At 41.3% G+C, this 16,420-nt stretch overlaps 1 pseudogene; it reads right to left on the bottom strand.

Moving 5' to 3' along the window:
• Nucleotides 1-2,037: 2,037 nt before the first annotated feature.
• LOC118612617 lies at nt 2,038-2,156 on the bottom strand (annotated as a pseudogene).
• Nucleotides 2,157-16,420: the final 14,264 nt, after the last annotated feature.

The following is a 16,420-nucleotide window of genomic DNA, read 5'->3' as shown; positions in this document are numbered from 1 at the left end:
CAAATGTGCCTACTGCCCTAGAGATGAGAGAAGAGGGTTGCCCCAGCAATGAATTTGAAGATCATTAAGGCCAACCCTCACCCACAGCTTCAGATTCCCACCATTAAAGTCAGTAATGAGTTTGACAGCAAATCCGTTGAAGGTAGGCCAGCACACTAAAAGGCAGAAGATTCCGGTGTAGGAGATTTGGGTTTTGGCCTAGTTACCCACCATCTGGGCAAATTGTCTTGGGCAATTCACTTTAATTATCTGCACATTAGTTTTCTTATACATTAAAGAAGGACCTAAATGATATTCCTTGTGACAATATGTAATTTAAATTCCACATTTATCAGAAAGAGATGTCTTTTCTCTTCTGATTTGCATTTGTATTACTCTGGGCTCCTCCAAAAGATTCCAGGGTTATGTTGGGCTCTAAGCAGTTGAGACTGACCAGTTAGGTCTTAGTAAAGGTTAAGGAGAACCACAGGAATTATATTCTCTGTTTGCACATTTCCATTGCACATTTCCGTTCCTCTTTCCCTCGTCCTCTCCTAATTTCTCTGCTTCCCAACCCCTGACACAGACACACGAGCTTCAGGAGTGAACACATGACCTAGACCCAGCCAATCGTAGTACACTCGACCCTAGAACAATGAGGGGGCTTGGGGGCCTGAGCCCCATGCTGTCCAAAAACTTAACTGATAGCCTTCCCAATAACAAACAGTTGGTTAACAAATATTTTGCATGTTATATGTATTATAACATACTGTATTCTTACAATAAAGTAAGCTACAGAAAAAAGTCATTAGGAAAATCATAAGGAAGAGAAAATACATTTACAGTACTTATTGGATAAAATCTACATGTAAGTGGACCAGTACAGTTCAATCCCAGTTCAAGGGTCAGCTGTACTTTTATCCCTCAGTTAACAATGTCTGGTCTAAGAAGTGAATGTAGGAGAACCCTTCTCTTGGATTTCTCTAAAAATCCTGGAAAAGGCTGTGTTGGCTAAGCTGAGAGACTGTGCCTGGAACTGCTGGGTACCAACTGGAGAGAATCTAGCTGCAGAATGAAGCCAAGATCCCATTTCTAAGACTCTGATCCTGCAGCTCTTTAGAGTCTGAGCAACCTAGGCTCCTTCCCAGGTATGTGAGTCCATAAATAAAGCTGGGCTGACTTGAGTTTCAGTTACTTGCAACTCAAACAATCCTGATAAATACAGAGATTGAGAGGCTGTGGAGGTAATTAAAACAAGTCCTACAGGATGGAGTATGGAAGGAAAGGCTTCGAACTAAGTGATGGGACACTTCAAGGCACAGGATCCAGGGAACCCAGATGAAACATCCAACTTGATTCCTGTCCAGTGCACATGGCTGCAGGTTGCCAATTACTTCTCAAAAGTTGGAGACAGAATGCAGGCTTGTTTGCAAGGTTTCATGTGAGATCCCTAGCAAACCCTCAGGCAACAGGGTAACCTGGACACAGTTTCTTTCAAGTTCAATTTGTCTGTGAAAACCAATGGGTAGAGAAACCTGTATCCACTGAAAGGACTAACCTAGCAACCCGTGCTGTCTCTAATGCTAGCAGTCTCTGCTTTTTAAAATGTAATGTGACTATGGGGACAATGTCATTGGTTAGATTGTCCTGTTACCAAATTTCAACTGCAAGAGTACTTAGAGTGGTGGTATTGTGTTAGAGGGGAAAGCATGGGTGTTAAGTGGAGTCAGACATCATACTCTCTCACCCAATCCCCACTATGTGCAAAGGTGAAGGGCGTCATTTCGCTTTTGGAACCATGAGTCGCTAACAACTCCTGTGGGGATAGAGTGAATAGCCATGGCCTTGGTCTCATTAGTATAAGCTCCAGCCAGCTGAATTAATCATAGAAATGAGCACTTGTCTATGTAACACACATTTTCCCAGGGCACGTACGCTCTGAGTTTAAAGGGAAGTTACATTAATAGCTGCAATCCATATTTTGCTGAGTTTTTCCACCCTGCTGGCTATAACAGAACACCCAACCCCTTAACGAGTTTCCCCCCAATTTTTTTTTTATGCCTACAGCACCTGGTCTTCCTAGGTGTTCTCCCATCCCAGTACTAACCAGGCCCGACCCTGCTTAGCTTCCGAGATAAGACGGGATCGGGCTTGTTCAGGGCAGCCTGGCCGTGGACATGACTTCCCCAAAATTGGTCTTAAGACCTCTGAGGGGATTTTACTATGCACAAAAACAGTCTTAACAGCTGCATACAGTATGGAGCCCACCTACTCACTTTTTTCCATCCTCTCTTTCTCTGCCCCTTTAATGTTTCCAAGAAGGACTGCCACGGACTGTGTCCTGCAGATACTCATAATGCACCAACATCACGCTCTACAGTAGTAAGAAAAATATCTTCCTCCAACTCCTAATATCCACACAGGAACCCCTGACCACTAGTATTGCATCCTGTGAGTACACACGCACACACACCTTACTAACAAGATCTGTCACAGTGACCCAAAGAAAGAGTATGTTATACCCCAAATTGTAAAGGGATTTTTAGTACAGAGCTTTCTTTTCCATTCCCATATGTAGTTCTGTTCTTTTCATTTCTCATGGACCCAGATGTGAATCCACGGTGCTAACCGGGAAGCAGGCTCACCGACACCCCGTGCTGTCCTCCAGCCTTGCTCCCCCCACTGCCAGAGCACACACTTCACCTGCCCAACAGTATCCCCTTCTTGTCATTCAAAACATCCAGGGGGGTCATAATCAATCCGTGGGCCACAAGCTTTGTGCTTCACTTTGCCGTTTTGGTTGCGTGTATATAATTTCTATTTTACATAGCATAATAGATAGTACAGCAATTGCTACTGAACCCAGTAATGCTTGAGAAGGAAGAATCATTGCCTTGGCTTGCCTTAAAGAAGGGGCTCACACTCTGGTGTGCTTCACAGTTCAGTAAAGAAGATGAATGCGGTAGGAATCATCTTAAAAAGACAGAATTTATTTTTTCTCTGTTCCTCGCCTGCCATCTTATGGAGATATATAGGAGCCATTAAAATAGAGTCTAACTGCAAAGCAGAAGAAAGGATAGCGGGTCAGGACTCATACAGTCTACCGCCAAGGAACGTCAATCAAGTTCTTGGATCATATGGTGACCTTTTAAACTTAAATTCAAATCTTAGGTACCAGGCCCCCTTATCTTTCTAATCTTGTGTTAGGAGCTTTCTCATATATTGTCCCATTTAATCTCCATGATTAAACTATGCCAGTTATGATATTTGAAACAAAATATACTGCTTTACCTTTTGCTCTCCAAGTAATATACCCATTCACTCTAAAAGAAAAAATCTGATAAAAAGAGATATTTTAAAGTCATCTGTAATTCCTGTGCCTAGAGAAAAGTATTTCGACATTTGAATATATGTGGTATATGTTATTCTACCATATTTTTCTATGCACATATAACATAATTTATATTGCAATTGTAAAACTACCTTTTTCTCAACAAGATATTAGTGAATATTTTTCTGTGACATGAAATATAATGTTTTCTGTAACACATTAAGGTTACACAAAATTCCATCCTACACCATACATCATGATACATTTCGCTACTTCCTTATTGTTAAGGGTTTAAGCTGTTTGCAATTTTTAGTTCTTATAAAAATGCTTTGACAAACATTCTAATAGCAAAATCTTTGCACACAGCCATGATTCTTCCTTTTGGATTGATTCCTACAAGTAGAATTTCTGGGTCATAGCACATGTAAAATTTTAAGACTTTTCTTCTGTATTGCCAAATATCCCTCTAGAAAACCTATAGCAATTTATATGACAACAAGTGACATAAAACGAAGTAATTTCCCGCAACACTGCTGGCATTTTTTTTTTTTGTCTTTGCTGATTTTTAGGGAAAAAATTACTTTTAATTGTTTAAAACGTGCAATTCTTGACATTTACCAGTATGTTGATTATCTTTTTCATAGATTTACTGGCTATTTTACACTTCTTCTTATGTAAAGTGATGTTCGTTTTTTGTCTCTTTCCTATTAACTTGCTCCTCTTTTTCTTGTTTGATTTCTAAATGCTTTTTATTAAACGATATGCATCATAAATATCTTGTGATTAACTCTTCCATACGTACCCAAAACACTGTCTCTCAGCTTGTCTTTTAATATTTAGTATTTGATATATGTAAGTTTTCATGCTTAATTTTTATGGTGTCGAATTATTCCATATTTTTAATGGTTTTTGTACTTCCATATGCATACTTAGAAAGACCTACTGAGATTATTTTTTAAATTGCTTTACTATCTTTTAGAACAGTAAAGCTTCATTTTTACACTTAAATCTGTACTTTGGGAGTGGTCTGAAGCAGAAATCTACCTTGATTGAATGGCTATTCATTACTAGGTGATCCATTCTCTTCCCATGGAGTTGAACTGCCAACTTTACCACATGAAAATTTCTGTTGTTTTGAGTCTATTTCTATTCCTTTCCACTCATTCAGCACACAGTGTCTGTCATCATTCCTGTGCCCTGCCTTTTCCACTTACCCTACTCTACCACTGGGAAACTGCTTTCTTTTCTATACAAAATGAAGACAAGTCACCTGTTTTTAGATCTCCTCAAATGGCTAAAAGCAAAAATGATTAACCACAGATACTTTTAAATCAAAGGGTATCATTTCAAAGGAAATTATTCCTAAAGTAATGAACTCCAATCCTAGTGTTTTTGTCACTATTAGCCATTAGAAAATAAAAGAAAGAAAAAGTCCTATTAGAATACTTGTTTCTCCCTTTATTGTCCCCTGAGTTATGTGGAGATCCCAGAGTTGGCTAGAAGAGCCATGCGATCTAATGTGCATACAGGAAGCTGAGAGCCCTGGCCTCTCCATCTGGCCATTTTCGTCTCTTGCTGGTCCTTTAACATGGCAGAGTAAGAATCCACTTATGACACTGGGTAGTGTAAATAGGCCTTTGACCCTACACTAAAGACCTCGATCACTCACTGTTTTGAATCTGTTTTTGGTCATCTGAGTTGGCCCCAATGCAGCTCTAATGAGGCTGAGGTCATGGGTTCAATACCAGTGTGGTCTAATCACCAATAAGTCAGCGGTCTCAGGGCCTCAGTCTATACTTTCGAACCAAGCCAGCCATGTTGCATATGCCCAGCTCTGGTCACACAGGGGACAAGGTGAGAGAGCAGAGATAAATCAGAACAAATCTCCCACCACAGTGGGACGTGAGCTCAAGGCCCTGCTGCTGGCAGGTCGGTAGCAGAGTTTTAGATATGAGCAAGGAGAGCACATTTTTACATTGGCGTGACAACCGCCAGTAACTGGCGTCTACGCCGCCCCATCCAGCGGAGGGGCTGCCACGCTCTCGTCTCAAAAGACTTATTATTCTAATTTAGAGGATAGAGATTGGGGTGCGGAGGGGCTGTGCCTGGGCTTTAAGGGGAATGTTTTCAGTAACCATTGATGCCTAAGGGAAACTCAGAAAATTAAATGGAGATGTAACCCTTCTCTTTAATTTCATTATGAAGTAAATCAAACATGTTAAAAATAATTTGGAAAACGAGCAAAGAAAGAAAACATTCATTCTCACCAACGCAACACAGACACAATTAGAAATTTTAGACTCGCTGCTCATTACCATTTTAATGATGTGCACAAATAACATTTTCCAGGAGAAATAAACATTTTTAGAGAAAAACAAAAATCATCTACCATCCCATACAAAGCGACTATTTCACATTTCCTCCATAGACTCCCAGGCCTCACTCACAGAAACATTGTGCTTTGCATGACTCCTCATGAACACAGAGGTCTTCAAAGGTGCTGACTCCCTCAACTCGAAAGAAGGCCCATAATTAAAATCCCCCAGGAAGTAGAAGACACCTCAGTATTTTTGATTCGGCTTACACTTCATACACCAAAGGAGTTTCTAATTACAAGTATTCGGCACCATATCATTTAGAAAACATCAAGGCGGGGGCGGGGAACGGGGGACGGGGGGAGCGGGGTGGGGGGCGGTGGGGAGCGGTCTTCCCGACGATTGCACACACAGCAGAATTGGCACTCCCTGTAGAACGTACTGTAATGTCTCATGGAAACACTTTGTGAAAGGCCAGTCATATATCGTAGCCCCTAAGTATGAAACCACGGGTCCCTCTAACCACACAAAACAGCTGTGCCCTTGAAAGAAAGGTCATCTGCTGCAGACGTGTTTCTTTTTACTTTTAAAGAAATGTCAGAGCATGTTTTATGCAGTCCTTACGGCAGGGTGCTGTTTATTGTATCACCAAGCTGCCATGACTTCAGGGTGAGGAAACTGCCATTATTTGGAGAGTATATATCTTTCTGACTTGCAGGAAAGATGAAAATTAAGAACGGCCCTTTTGTGGAGTGGGTCTAAGTATTCTTTGACAGTCTCCTACAATATTTCAAACATCGTCGTCAGACCCATAAAACCTGATGCTCGCCTCACTTAGCCCAGCTGAAGCTCTGTTGGAGTTAGGACATTTATCGCAAGTGTGGTATGAATGCTGCCACTTGGCAGATGTTTTTGACCAAGGGTTTTAAGCTAGCTTACTTCATGACCCGAGGACAACGAAGTGTGCATAAAGAAATCATACGACATTACGAAATAATGACAACTAATGTTTATCGCGTGCCAGGTGCTGTGCTAAGCATTCTACATGCATTATCTCAATTTGTCCTCACATCTAGGAGGACACCATTAGTAATGCAATGATACAGATAAGAAAACTAAGATAGAAAGAAATGAACTTGCCCCAAGGTCACACCACTGGAAAGCAAGGGTGCCAGGATTCAAAATCCTGAGCCGTATGTTGATCTCATGATGCTTCCCAGGCACTGTGGCCCCACAGAATAATAAGGAACTGTCTTCATGGTCCTTACACATTGTTATTACTATCTAAATTATATCAGAAAGAGTAAGTTCGCTCCGCATAGGAATACAGCCCTGGGACAGCTCGCGTTTGAAATCAGATCTGTGTGACCTCCAACTCCATACTCTGGTGCCAATGTTCTTGACTTAGAGAGTTTTCTAGAGATGAGAAGTAAAGGGAATGTGAAACGCTTTCAAAAACCTGCTCCAGGTCTTAATTGTCCAGGTCAACAGGGGAGGGAATATGATGAAGTCATTTGAGAGTTCTGTTTAAAATCCTTTGTCAAATTCTATTTGAATGTGTTCTTATGTTCTAGTGCAAAAGAAATTTTAGGAATGCCTAACTGCTTCACCAATCAGGAGCTGGACCAAGCATCTGAGTGACAAGTAGCTGCTAAGCTAAATGCAACCTGTTCGTGTAAGTTAGTCAAGCAGTACCTCGCCCGGCGCCATGCAGCCAGTCTTGGCACAGTGCAGTCTAGGGAAGGTCTCCTGCCAGCTAGAAATCTCTGTTGGGATGGGGAAACTGTGAAGTTCAAATTGAGTAGGTGAAGTGGCTGTGAACTTTCTTTTGCTTAGAGAAAAGAGAGTCACAAGGGAGGTGGACAGCTGACAGACAAATTTACTTTCTCCCGTTCCCATAAGCTCGCTACCCACCCCACCTTCCCCTCCTGTGCCCTCGTTCCCTCTCTTCTCCCTTCTTCCTCAGCCACCCCGGGGTGGGAGGAGGGGGCAGAGCAGGCGGTGGGAGATCACTGAAGAGGTGGGCTGGCTTCTAGCCTGTGCTCTGACACTCACTAGCTTTGTAACTTTAGACAAGTCGCTTAACCTATGTCTTTCGACCTCAATTGCTTCATTTTTTTTTTCAGCAGATTTGTATTAAATGCCAAATGAAATGTTCATATTTCATCGGTGACATGAGGAGCTAGGCCAAATGGACTCTGCAGTCCCTTCTAGGTTTAAAGTGCTGTGACTCTCTCCCTCTTCTCTGATGCTCCTTTCCCCTTCTTTCTCATTTCTCCCTTTCTTCTCTACTTCCTTCCTTGTAACCTGTGTTCCAGCCCACTTCTAAGTCTTACTCTGACACAAAAGCAGAGAAATAAAAATGGAGAGGAAACTCATAGATGTTTGGGATCTTTCTTTCTTAAAATCTCTCTCTCTCTCTCTCTCTCTCTCTCCCCCCCTTCCCCCCTCTCCACCCCCCCTTCCCCCCAATCTCCCTCTCTCCCTCCCTCCCTCCCTCCCTCTCTTCTTCCCTCCTTTCCTCCCTTGTTCTCTCCCTCCCTCTCTTTCTTTACTCATGGTAATTTTCTTTGGTTTTTCAAGAGATGTTTTCAGGGACTAAAGAGACTTCTGTTAACTCATTTCCTCATTCAGGCAAACATTTTGACTGTCTACAAGTGCCAGCATTTTGTTAGGCACAGTAATTTCAATGGCCACCAATGGGATCTGGGAAATATTTGCTCATGTTGGTTTGAAAACGTGGATCCTTGGGGGAACAAAGGAGCTGATACACACCCTAATCACTTGCCTCTATGAGAAGTGCCTAAACCAAGCACTCGTATTGCCTAAAAAGTGACAGCCTCAGGAATCCACTATAATAAAGCCTTCCAGACAGACATGATTTCAATGGCTTTCAAGGAGAGTTGGCAAGTGCCAATTCTGTGTGTGCTGAATGCATCCAGTCTTCCTGCTTGAGAAGAACTTCGAAAGGCTTGAGGCATAGTGACCAGTGCTGCACAAGAGAACTTTCAGCAGTCACGGAAATGTGCTAAGTGTATGTTGTCTGGTACAGAAGCTAATGGCCACATAACAACTGCTCACTCGAACTGTCATTAGTATGACTGAAGAACCATGGTTCAACTTTTATTCTATTTAAATCATTTAAATAGCCACATGTGGCTAGTGACCACCACATGGGGCAGCACAGATATAGAACATTAGAAGTTCATATGAAAGAACATAGGACCCCTGGATTGGATAGAGCAAATTATGTAAAATGGAAATCAGATACATTGTACAAGACGATGGGAAGGTTAAGGGTAATCAAATCTGGAACTGTGGGATTGTGAAAAGGAAAAATGCCAAAACAAGGGGAAGAGAAGGATCTTACCTTAGACAGTTCCAGATGACCTGGGCACCTAGTAGCTCTGAGAAATTTAATTGGATGGGTGAAGCGTTGCTGCTAGTCTGGCGAGGCTTGTTTAGTTGTTAGGAAGAAGAGAGACCTTCCCACGTTAGCCTAAGCCAATGATAGCAGTAGCTGTAGAAAAGCAAGGGGGTAGGATCTTTCAGCCCTCCAAAATCAGAAGCTAAGTAGAGCTAAATCTCATGGTGATTGGATAGCTCTAGAATAAATTTCCACAACTAAAAACTGTATAAGCACTTTTCTGATTGTTAGCCCTGATAAAATGATTTTTTTAAAAAAGCTTTTAAAGGGCATATCAAGGTCAAGAAGAATAAAGAAGTCTTTATGTATACAGTAGAGGTTGATATTAATTGATCATGGATAGAAATAAAAATATTTGGCTCTGGTTTATTTTCTTCTTCCTATTTTATCTCAAGCATAGAGTATCTTTTCATATGAAAAAAAAATAATAATGCAATCATTGTAAGAAAGAAGCCAAGCCTGGTTAAAAACATCTTATTGCTCTCAGCAAGTTCAAGTCTCCAGGTCTATGCAAATTATGCCACCAGGGTCTTGTAGAAATAATGAAAGCTGAAATGCTATAGATACTTTCCGAATAGTTATGGAGAATGAGAGAAATCTCAGCAGGCTGAAGAGGATTGAACATTTTCCCAATTTTCAAGAAAAGGTAGAAAAAAGATCTTATGTACTAAAGACTAATGATGATAATCTCTTGAATAATCGAAGTGGGTTTTAAAGGAAAAAGTTTGTCGATATACTTTGAAAGGCTAACAGTGATCACCAAGAATCAGAATGGGTCCACTAAGAATAAATCATGCCACTTTAACCTCCATTCAGCTTTTGGCACATATAAATTACATTTCAGCAAGGCATTCAACAGGGTCTCTCATTAGATCCTTAAGGACAAGATATAGAAATTTGAACAAAATGCTGGTACCATTAGATGGACCAATAAGCACTTGGACAGCTTTCCTCAAAGAGTAGTGATTAATAAATGGCTGTCAACCCAAAGGGAGGTTTTTATATCATACCATAGAACTATTTGTCCTTGGCCTGCTCTGCTAAACATTTGCATGACTTAGATTAGGACAATGATGGTATGTTTATTAAATCAGCAGATGACAGTAAACTAGGAGGGATAAATAACAGATTTCAGGCCCCAGATCTTCTTGGTTTGAGACAATGGGCCAACTTTAATAAATTTTCAATGTGAAGATCTGCCCTAGTCCATATTGAGGAACATCAGCTTCAGCTCCTTGAAAGACCAGATGGGGTAAAGCCAGGAAAACTTTGTCCGAGTGATTAAAACCTAGTTTCCTCCATTTTCTATGGTCAGACCACCAAAATTACTTGCCTTCTGGTCTCTTGGCCTGTTTCGTTCTGTGGTCAATACAACATGCACAGCATCTCTTACTCAGCCTTCATTAGGACTGACCCCCAGGATGACCCTCAGTCCCTTGTCCTGGCACCCTGCTCCCCAGGAATAAGCATCCAAGTTTCTGCCTGCAGTGATAGCCCCGGCGCCTTCTTCCCTTCCCATGAGGAACTCACAAAGCCAGTTTCTGCAGTCTACCTTGTGATGGGGCTGAAAAAGGCTCTATCCTCCTCAGGGAACGTCCTGGGCTTGTTGTGTGAAGTTGTACTGTCCTCTGTCCAGCAGGCTCTGTAGACTTCTGATGTCATCTAGAAGCCTCAGCCAACCCTGTTTTGCCCTTGTGACATATGATACACAATCGGAGTTGGTTCCCTTCAAAAACCAGCAAGACAAGCACTGGGGCAGCAGTAGCTTGCTGTCAATTGATTATAAACCCAAAAGCCCATGTGATCCAGAGCTCTGCTGCCAGAAATAATGAGTTCAGCATAAGAGAAGTGATTATCATGCTGATTAAACCATGCTGGGTACCACACGGAGAAACATTAACAAATTGAAACTTCCTTGGAGAAGAATGGCTAGAAGAGTTAAGAGACTTGAAGGAAACTAAATAAAACACAAGTTGATAGCTTTGGATATTTAACCCTGAAAAGACCATAACAGCTGCCCACAGATTTTAGGTCTGGCACGTGAAGAAGGATTGGAGTTATTTTACTAGACAAAACAAGCATCAATAGGTGAAAACTACAGAAAGTTGGATTTCTTACAACAATCTCTAACAATTAGGACTGTCCCAGCTCCCTTCATACTTTCCGAATTTCCTGCTGCTAGAAGTGCTCAAGAGAGACAAAGCGTTATCTGTAGTGTCACAGCTAGAATGCATGAGCCAACATGTAGTTGACTAGAAAAGCTTCAAGGCTCTTTATGCCCTAGGTTTATAATTTTACAGCTATATATCTGACTTAACTTGGGCTGTTTTTCCTAATTCTTCTTGTCTACTATTCCAAAAATATATTCTAGAGAAGATACATGACCTCTCTTTCTACGTTTGCAAGATCAGACAGAGGAAAATTGGGAAAGACTAAGATTTAGCCTTCTTTGAAGATACAGCTGGTACATATCTGTTGGGGTCTCCAAAATTCTCCTTTTCACTTATAACGATCCTCACCCTCACTCTAGCTCCCTTGGGTCCTTTGAAATATGACTTCAGTCCTGTCTTGTTATCAGACTCTGAACAACAGGTCACTTTCCCTCCCAAGCCTTCCTCTTCACAGATGGGAACCACTCCAGGACGCTGTGGCCAAGCTTTGTGAAGGGGGCCTCAATTACTCAGTCATTGAAACCCGTACAATGACCTGACTGGCTTTTTATCCCAGGATGAGAAGGGAAACAGAGAAAGGAGGGAGTGATAATGAGGAAGATGCTAATGAGGTCATCCATCTTTCTGCATCAGCCAATGGCCATTCTGCTTCTGGGCCTCCTTCCATCCTTGAGCCTGTCTTTCTGACTAGATAGTCTCGAGATGACTCCCTGCCTCTCTCCCATGCTTCTGGGCCACCCTTCCCAGGTGAGCACCTTTCCCAGGTGAGCACCCTGTCTGCATCCTTAGTGAGCTCTGTTTCACCCATTTCCCATTTAGAAAAAAAAAAAAGTGCATTAATTTAATTTTACATAAAAATGCTCTTTGAGGGTGAAGCAAATCTGACTGGTTTTCAATGTGAAAATAAAATATAAAAAATGTTCTTGGAGTTATTTCTAAACAGATCTTGTCTCTAATCTTAACGTAGCAGAAATGTATATATAAATTGGTTTCATCAAATCAATCTGTGCCTAACAACTGTCTGAGAACGATGTTAACACCACATGTAGGAAAGCTATGTTTTTTCTAGAATTTGACATTTTCGGCAATCAAGAATCACTCTATTTTGTAAATGGAAACTGCTGCTAAAAACAGAATGCTATAAATAAAATGATGTCATTTGTTTCCAAAGTTTATCGATATACTGGAGCGGTGTGAAAACAAGAATGAAAGTGAGATATTTCGTGGCAAACTTTGGAGGTGAGGTCAGGACTGTAATCAGCGAGTTATCTCCAGGTAAATGCTGCAGCCTCAAGTGCTGCCAGCGAGTATTCTCCGGGCAAATGGGAAATGGGTTAAAACCACACGTATTTCACTTGGAAGAGGAAGATCCAGTTCAGACAATTGCCTTCAGAGAGGGAAGGTATGATTATTTTAACTGTTATTGCTCTCCTCCCTATTTCCTAAAAACATATAGTGGTAATGGTGGCAGGTACTTCCCTGGACAGATGAGGAAACAAGCCAAGACAAAGAACACTGAATAACCACCCAGTCTCAGAACATGCCCTAGAGAGAACCTGTAACATGTAGATGGGAGGTGTAACCAGGTGATAATAAGGAATCTGTTCAAATCTAAGGACAAGTTAAAATCGGGGGGCGGCGGGGGAGAGTAGAATCCTGGTTGCCAGGGGCTGAGGGGAGGGAGTCATGGGGAATTACTGTTTTAATGGGTATAGAATTTTAGTTTGAAAAGATGAATAATTTTGGAGGTGGGTGGTGATGATGGTTGCGCAACAATGTGAATGTACTTAATGCCACTTAACTGTGCACTCAACAGTGGTTAAGGTGGTAAGTTTTGTTATGTATATTTTAGCACAATACGAAATTGGTTTTAAAAAAATCTTTTCAAATCTACATTTGGACCCTGCGATTTTTCAATCAGAACTTCTAAGAATCAGCACATAGGGAGCATGGCGCAGGCCACAGGAATCTGAGACACGATGTGAAAGTGGGTGAGGCTGTAAGGAAGGAGTACATGCACATAAGCTGGAAAGGCAGCCTTCCATGCGCGAGAGAATTTCCTCACTCAGAAATTACTGGCCCTCAACAGGCCCTTCTCCTGCCTTGGTTTCCTGGATTCTGAACCAACAATAGACTCAGAGCAGCAGCAAAACTGAAAAAAAGAGGATGTGGCAGGAAGCGGTGTTAGAGGAAGACACAGAGTCTAGAAAAGACATTGGCTGATGATTAAAAACATATAGAAAACTAATAAAAGCCAACAGACTGGGGCCAGTTGGTGCTGGAGCAAACAGCTCTTCACAGCCCCCTCAGCCCTGAGGGCCTAGAACAGTGACCCCTGCACATACTAGAGACCCCAGGGCATCATTAAAAATCTCAATAATGGCTATTGTCCTTAGTTAAGAAGGAAAGTACCAAATGCTTTTAAAGAATAGTCTCATATGATAATTTAAAAATTTCCCCTAAATTTTATATTTAAAATTGAAAACAGTCAGTTGTCTACGAGATTCACAGATGCAGAGCCCCTCTTTTCTCATGGGGCCTGACACAGAGAGTTCCAGAATGCTCAGAGTTACTCCCACTTCTATCACTTCCTTTTGAGGGGAAGGAAATTGAGTCTCCAGAGGTTTTTCGCCCTATATACAGTGTCTTACTCTTTCTTGTGTGTTCTCAGTTAAGTAAACCCACATGGGCTACACAGGACCAGAGACCAATACAAACAACAGGCGACCCATCCTCCTGGCTTGATGAAGGCCAAGCACTTCTGAGAAGAACTGGTGGGCAAACACTGCTCACTGGAAGTGCTTCCAGTAGAATAGGAACAACTCGAACAAACCAAATACTCCCTTTAGGAAAGAATAAAATACTATGAAATAAATAGAAGGTAGGCTACTGGAGCTCATCTCCCTGCTCCAAATCTGCTCTTTAAACTGGATGTGTCATTCAGAATGCTTAACAAGCCCACCAGACATTTTTAAGGAGACTGCAGCACCCATCGTCCTCAAGTGAGGGAAGATGTTCCTTGAGCAATACATGGCCTTTAATTGAGCCAGAAATGGGCACCTGATCTGAGGCTGCTGAATCTATAGGCTGATCCCCAATCAGTGACATAGTCTGGCATAAATCAATCTACCCAACAGATAATTAGTTAGGCCAACATTTTCTCTCCCGTCAGAATCTAAAAAGGAAAATATGGAGAAATTTAGCCAGTGTGGGATACACAGCAGGTAAGAAATACTCTCTGCCCTCATGGAGCATACAGAGGAGTGGTTTTGCAAGCATGAAAATGCTATTACTGTAACCGCGCATGAAATTGTGTTGTATATGCTGAGATAAATGCAGACAGAGTGCTAAGAAACCACAAAGCTGAACTCCAGTTTGGGAGAGGCTCTCAAGGGGACAATACTTAGAATATGAGTTGAATGAAGACAAAAGAGATGGCAGAACAAATCATGTGAGGGTAGGACCAACATCAAGAGACAGCTGGTAAGTCACATAATGTAAATTAGAAGAGTGAGATATCAAATTATCAGGTAAAATGAGGAGAAATGAGGCTAGATTGTTGTGAAAGTTTTGTAAACACTGTTAAGCTGTCTAGTCTTCATAATGAGGGGAAAAGAAATAATTGAAGAACAGTTTTAAGCACAACAGGGGTGCAATTAAATTTATATTTAGAAAGAGCACGTAAGTTGCAGAATGGAGAACAGATCAAGGAGAAGCAAACATGGAGTCAGCAAGCACAATTTATGCAGCAAGATAGAAGGTGACTGAAATGAAAGGGATGGCACTAACCCTGGAAAAATGAAAGGCTAGGTGGCCTGAATTAGGAGCTGGGTTCAAAAGAAGTTAATTCTTGGAGGGATTTATGAAGCTGGCAAGATGTCATCAAGGATCAGATTTCTGGATTCAGCAGTTAGGCGGCTAGTGAGGCCATCCAGTGAGATAAAGAAGGGCAGCACATGAGGAGGTGCTCACCATCACTAATCATCAGGGAGATGCAAATCAAAACCACAACGAAATATCACCTTGCACCTGTTAGAACGGCTGCTACCAAAAAGATAAGAAATAACCCATGTCAGCGGGGATGTGGAGAATAGGGAACATTTGTGCACTCTTTGTGGCAAAGCAAATTGATGTAGTTGCTATAAAAAAGAGTATCGAAGTTCCTCAAAAATAGAACTATAATACGATCCAGTAGTTCTACTTCTGGATATTTATCCAAAGAAAATGAAAACACTAATTCAAAACAATATAGGCAATCCCATGTTGATTACAACATTATTTACAATAGCCAAGAACATGGAAGCATCATAAGTGTATATTGTTGGATGAATGAATAAAGAAAACATGATCTATAAATTGTGAACATCATTCAGCTATAAAAAAGAAGGAAGCCTTACTACTTGCGACGACATGGATTGACTTAGAACATATTCTGCTAGGTGACATAGTTCAGACAGAGAAAGACAAATACCATATTATCTCATTTATATGTGGAGTCTTAAAACAAACAAAACAAAAAGCTGAACTCATAAATACAGAGAGCAGATTGGTGGTTGCCAGAGGCAGGAAGTAAGGAGTTCGTGAAATAGGTGAAGGTAGTCAAAAGGCACAAAGTTCCAGTTATAAGATAAATAAGTCCTGGGATTTAATGTGCAGCACGGTGACTATAGTTAACAATACTGTATTGTATAGTTGAAAGTTGCTTAGAGAGTAAATCTTAAAAGTTCTTATCGCAAGGAAAAAACAATTTGTAACTTTGTGTGGTGATAGATGTTAACTAAATTTACTATGGGGATCATTTCACAATATATACATATGTAGAATTATGTACAGCTGAAACTAATATTATATATCGAGTACATCCCAATTTAAAACAAAAATTATATCACTCTCCAGCTTAAGACCTTTCTGACTCTCTAATGCAACTAGAAAAAATATCCAGACTTCTTTCTCGTCTGGCCCTCGCCTGTCTCTGTTCTTACCCAGCACTTCCCTTCCTACACTTCCGCCCTGGGCTTCTGTAACTTCCTTACCTCCTTCCATCTTCAGGGCCATCGCTGGGTGCTCCCTCTGTCTAAACACTCTGCGAAGTAATAACCACGTGGCTGACTCCTTGTCATTCAGGTCTCAGCTCCAGTGCTGTACAAAGACATACAGAAACCTGAGGTAAAAGGAAAAATATGCTCCCCTATACATA

Source organism: Rousettus aegyptiacus, unplaced genomic scaffold, assembly GCF_014176215.1.
Source record: "Rousettus aegyptiacus isolate mRouAeg1 unplaced genomic scaffold, mRouAeg1.p scaffold_m13_p_16, whole genome shotgun sequence".
Classification (NCBI taxonomy): Eukaryota; Metazoa; Chordata; class Mammalia; order Chiroptera; family Pteropodidae; genus Rousettus; species Rousettus aegyptiacus.
The sequence above is the reverse complement of the archived record's forward strand: the minus strand, read 5'-3'. Positions and strand labels throughout refer to the sequence as shown.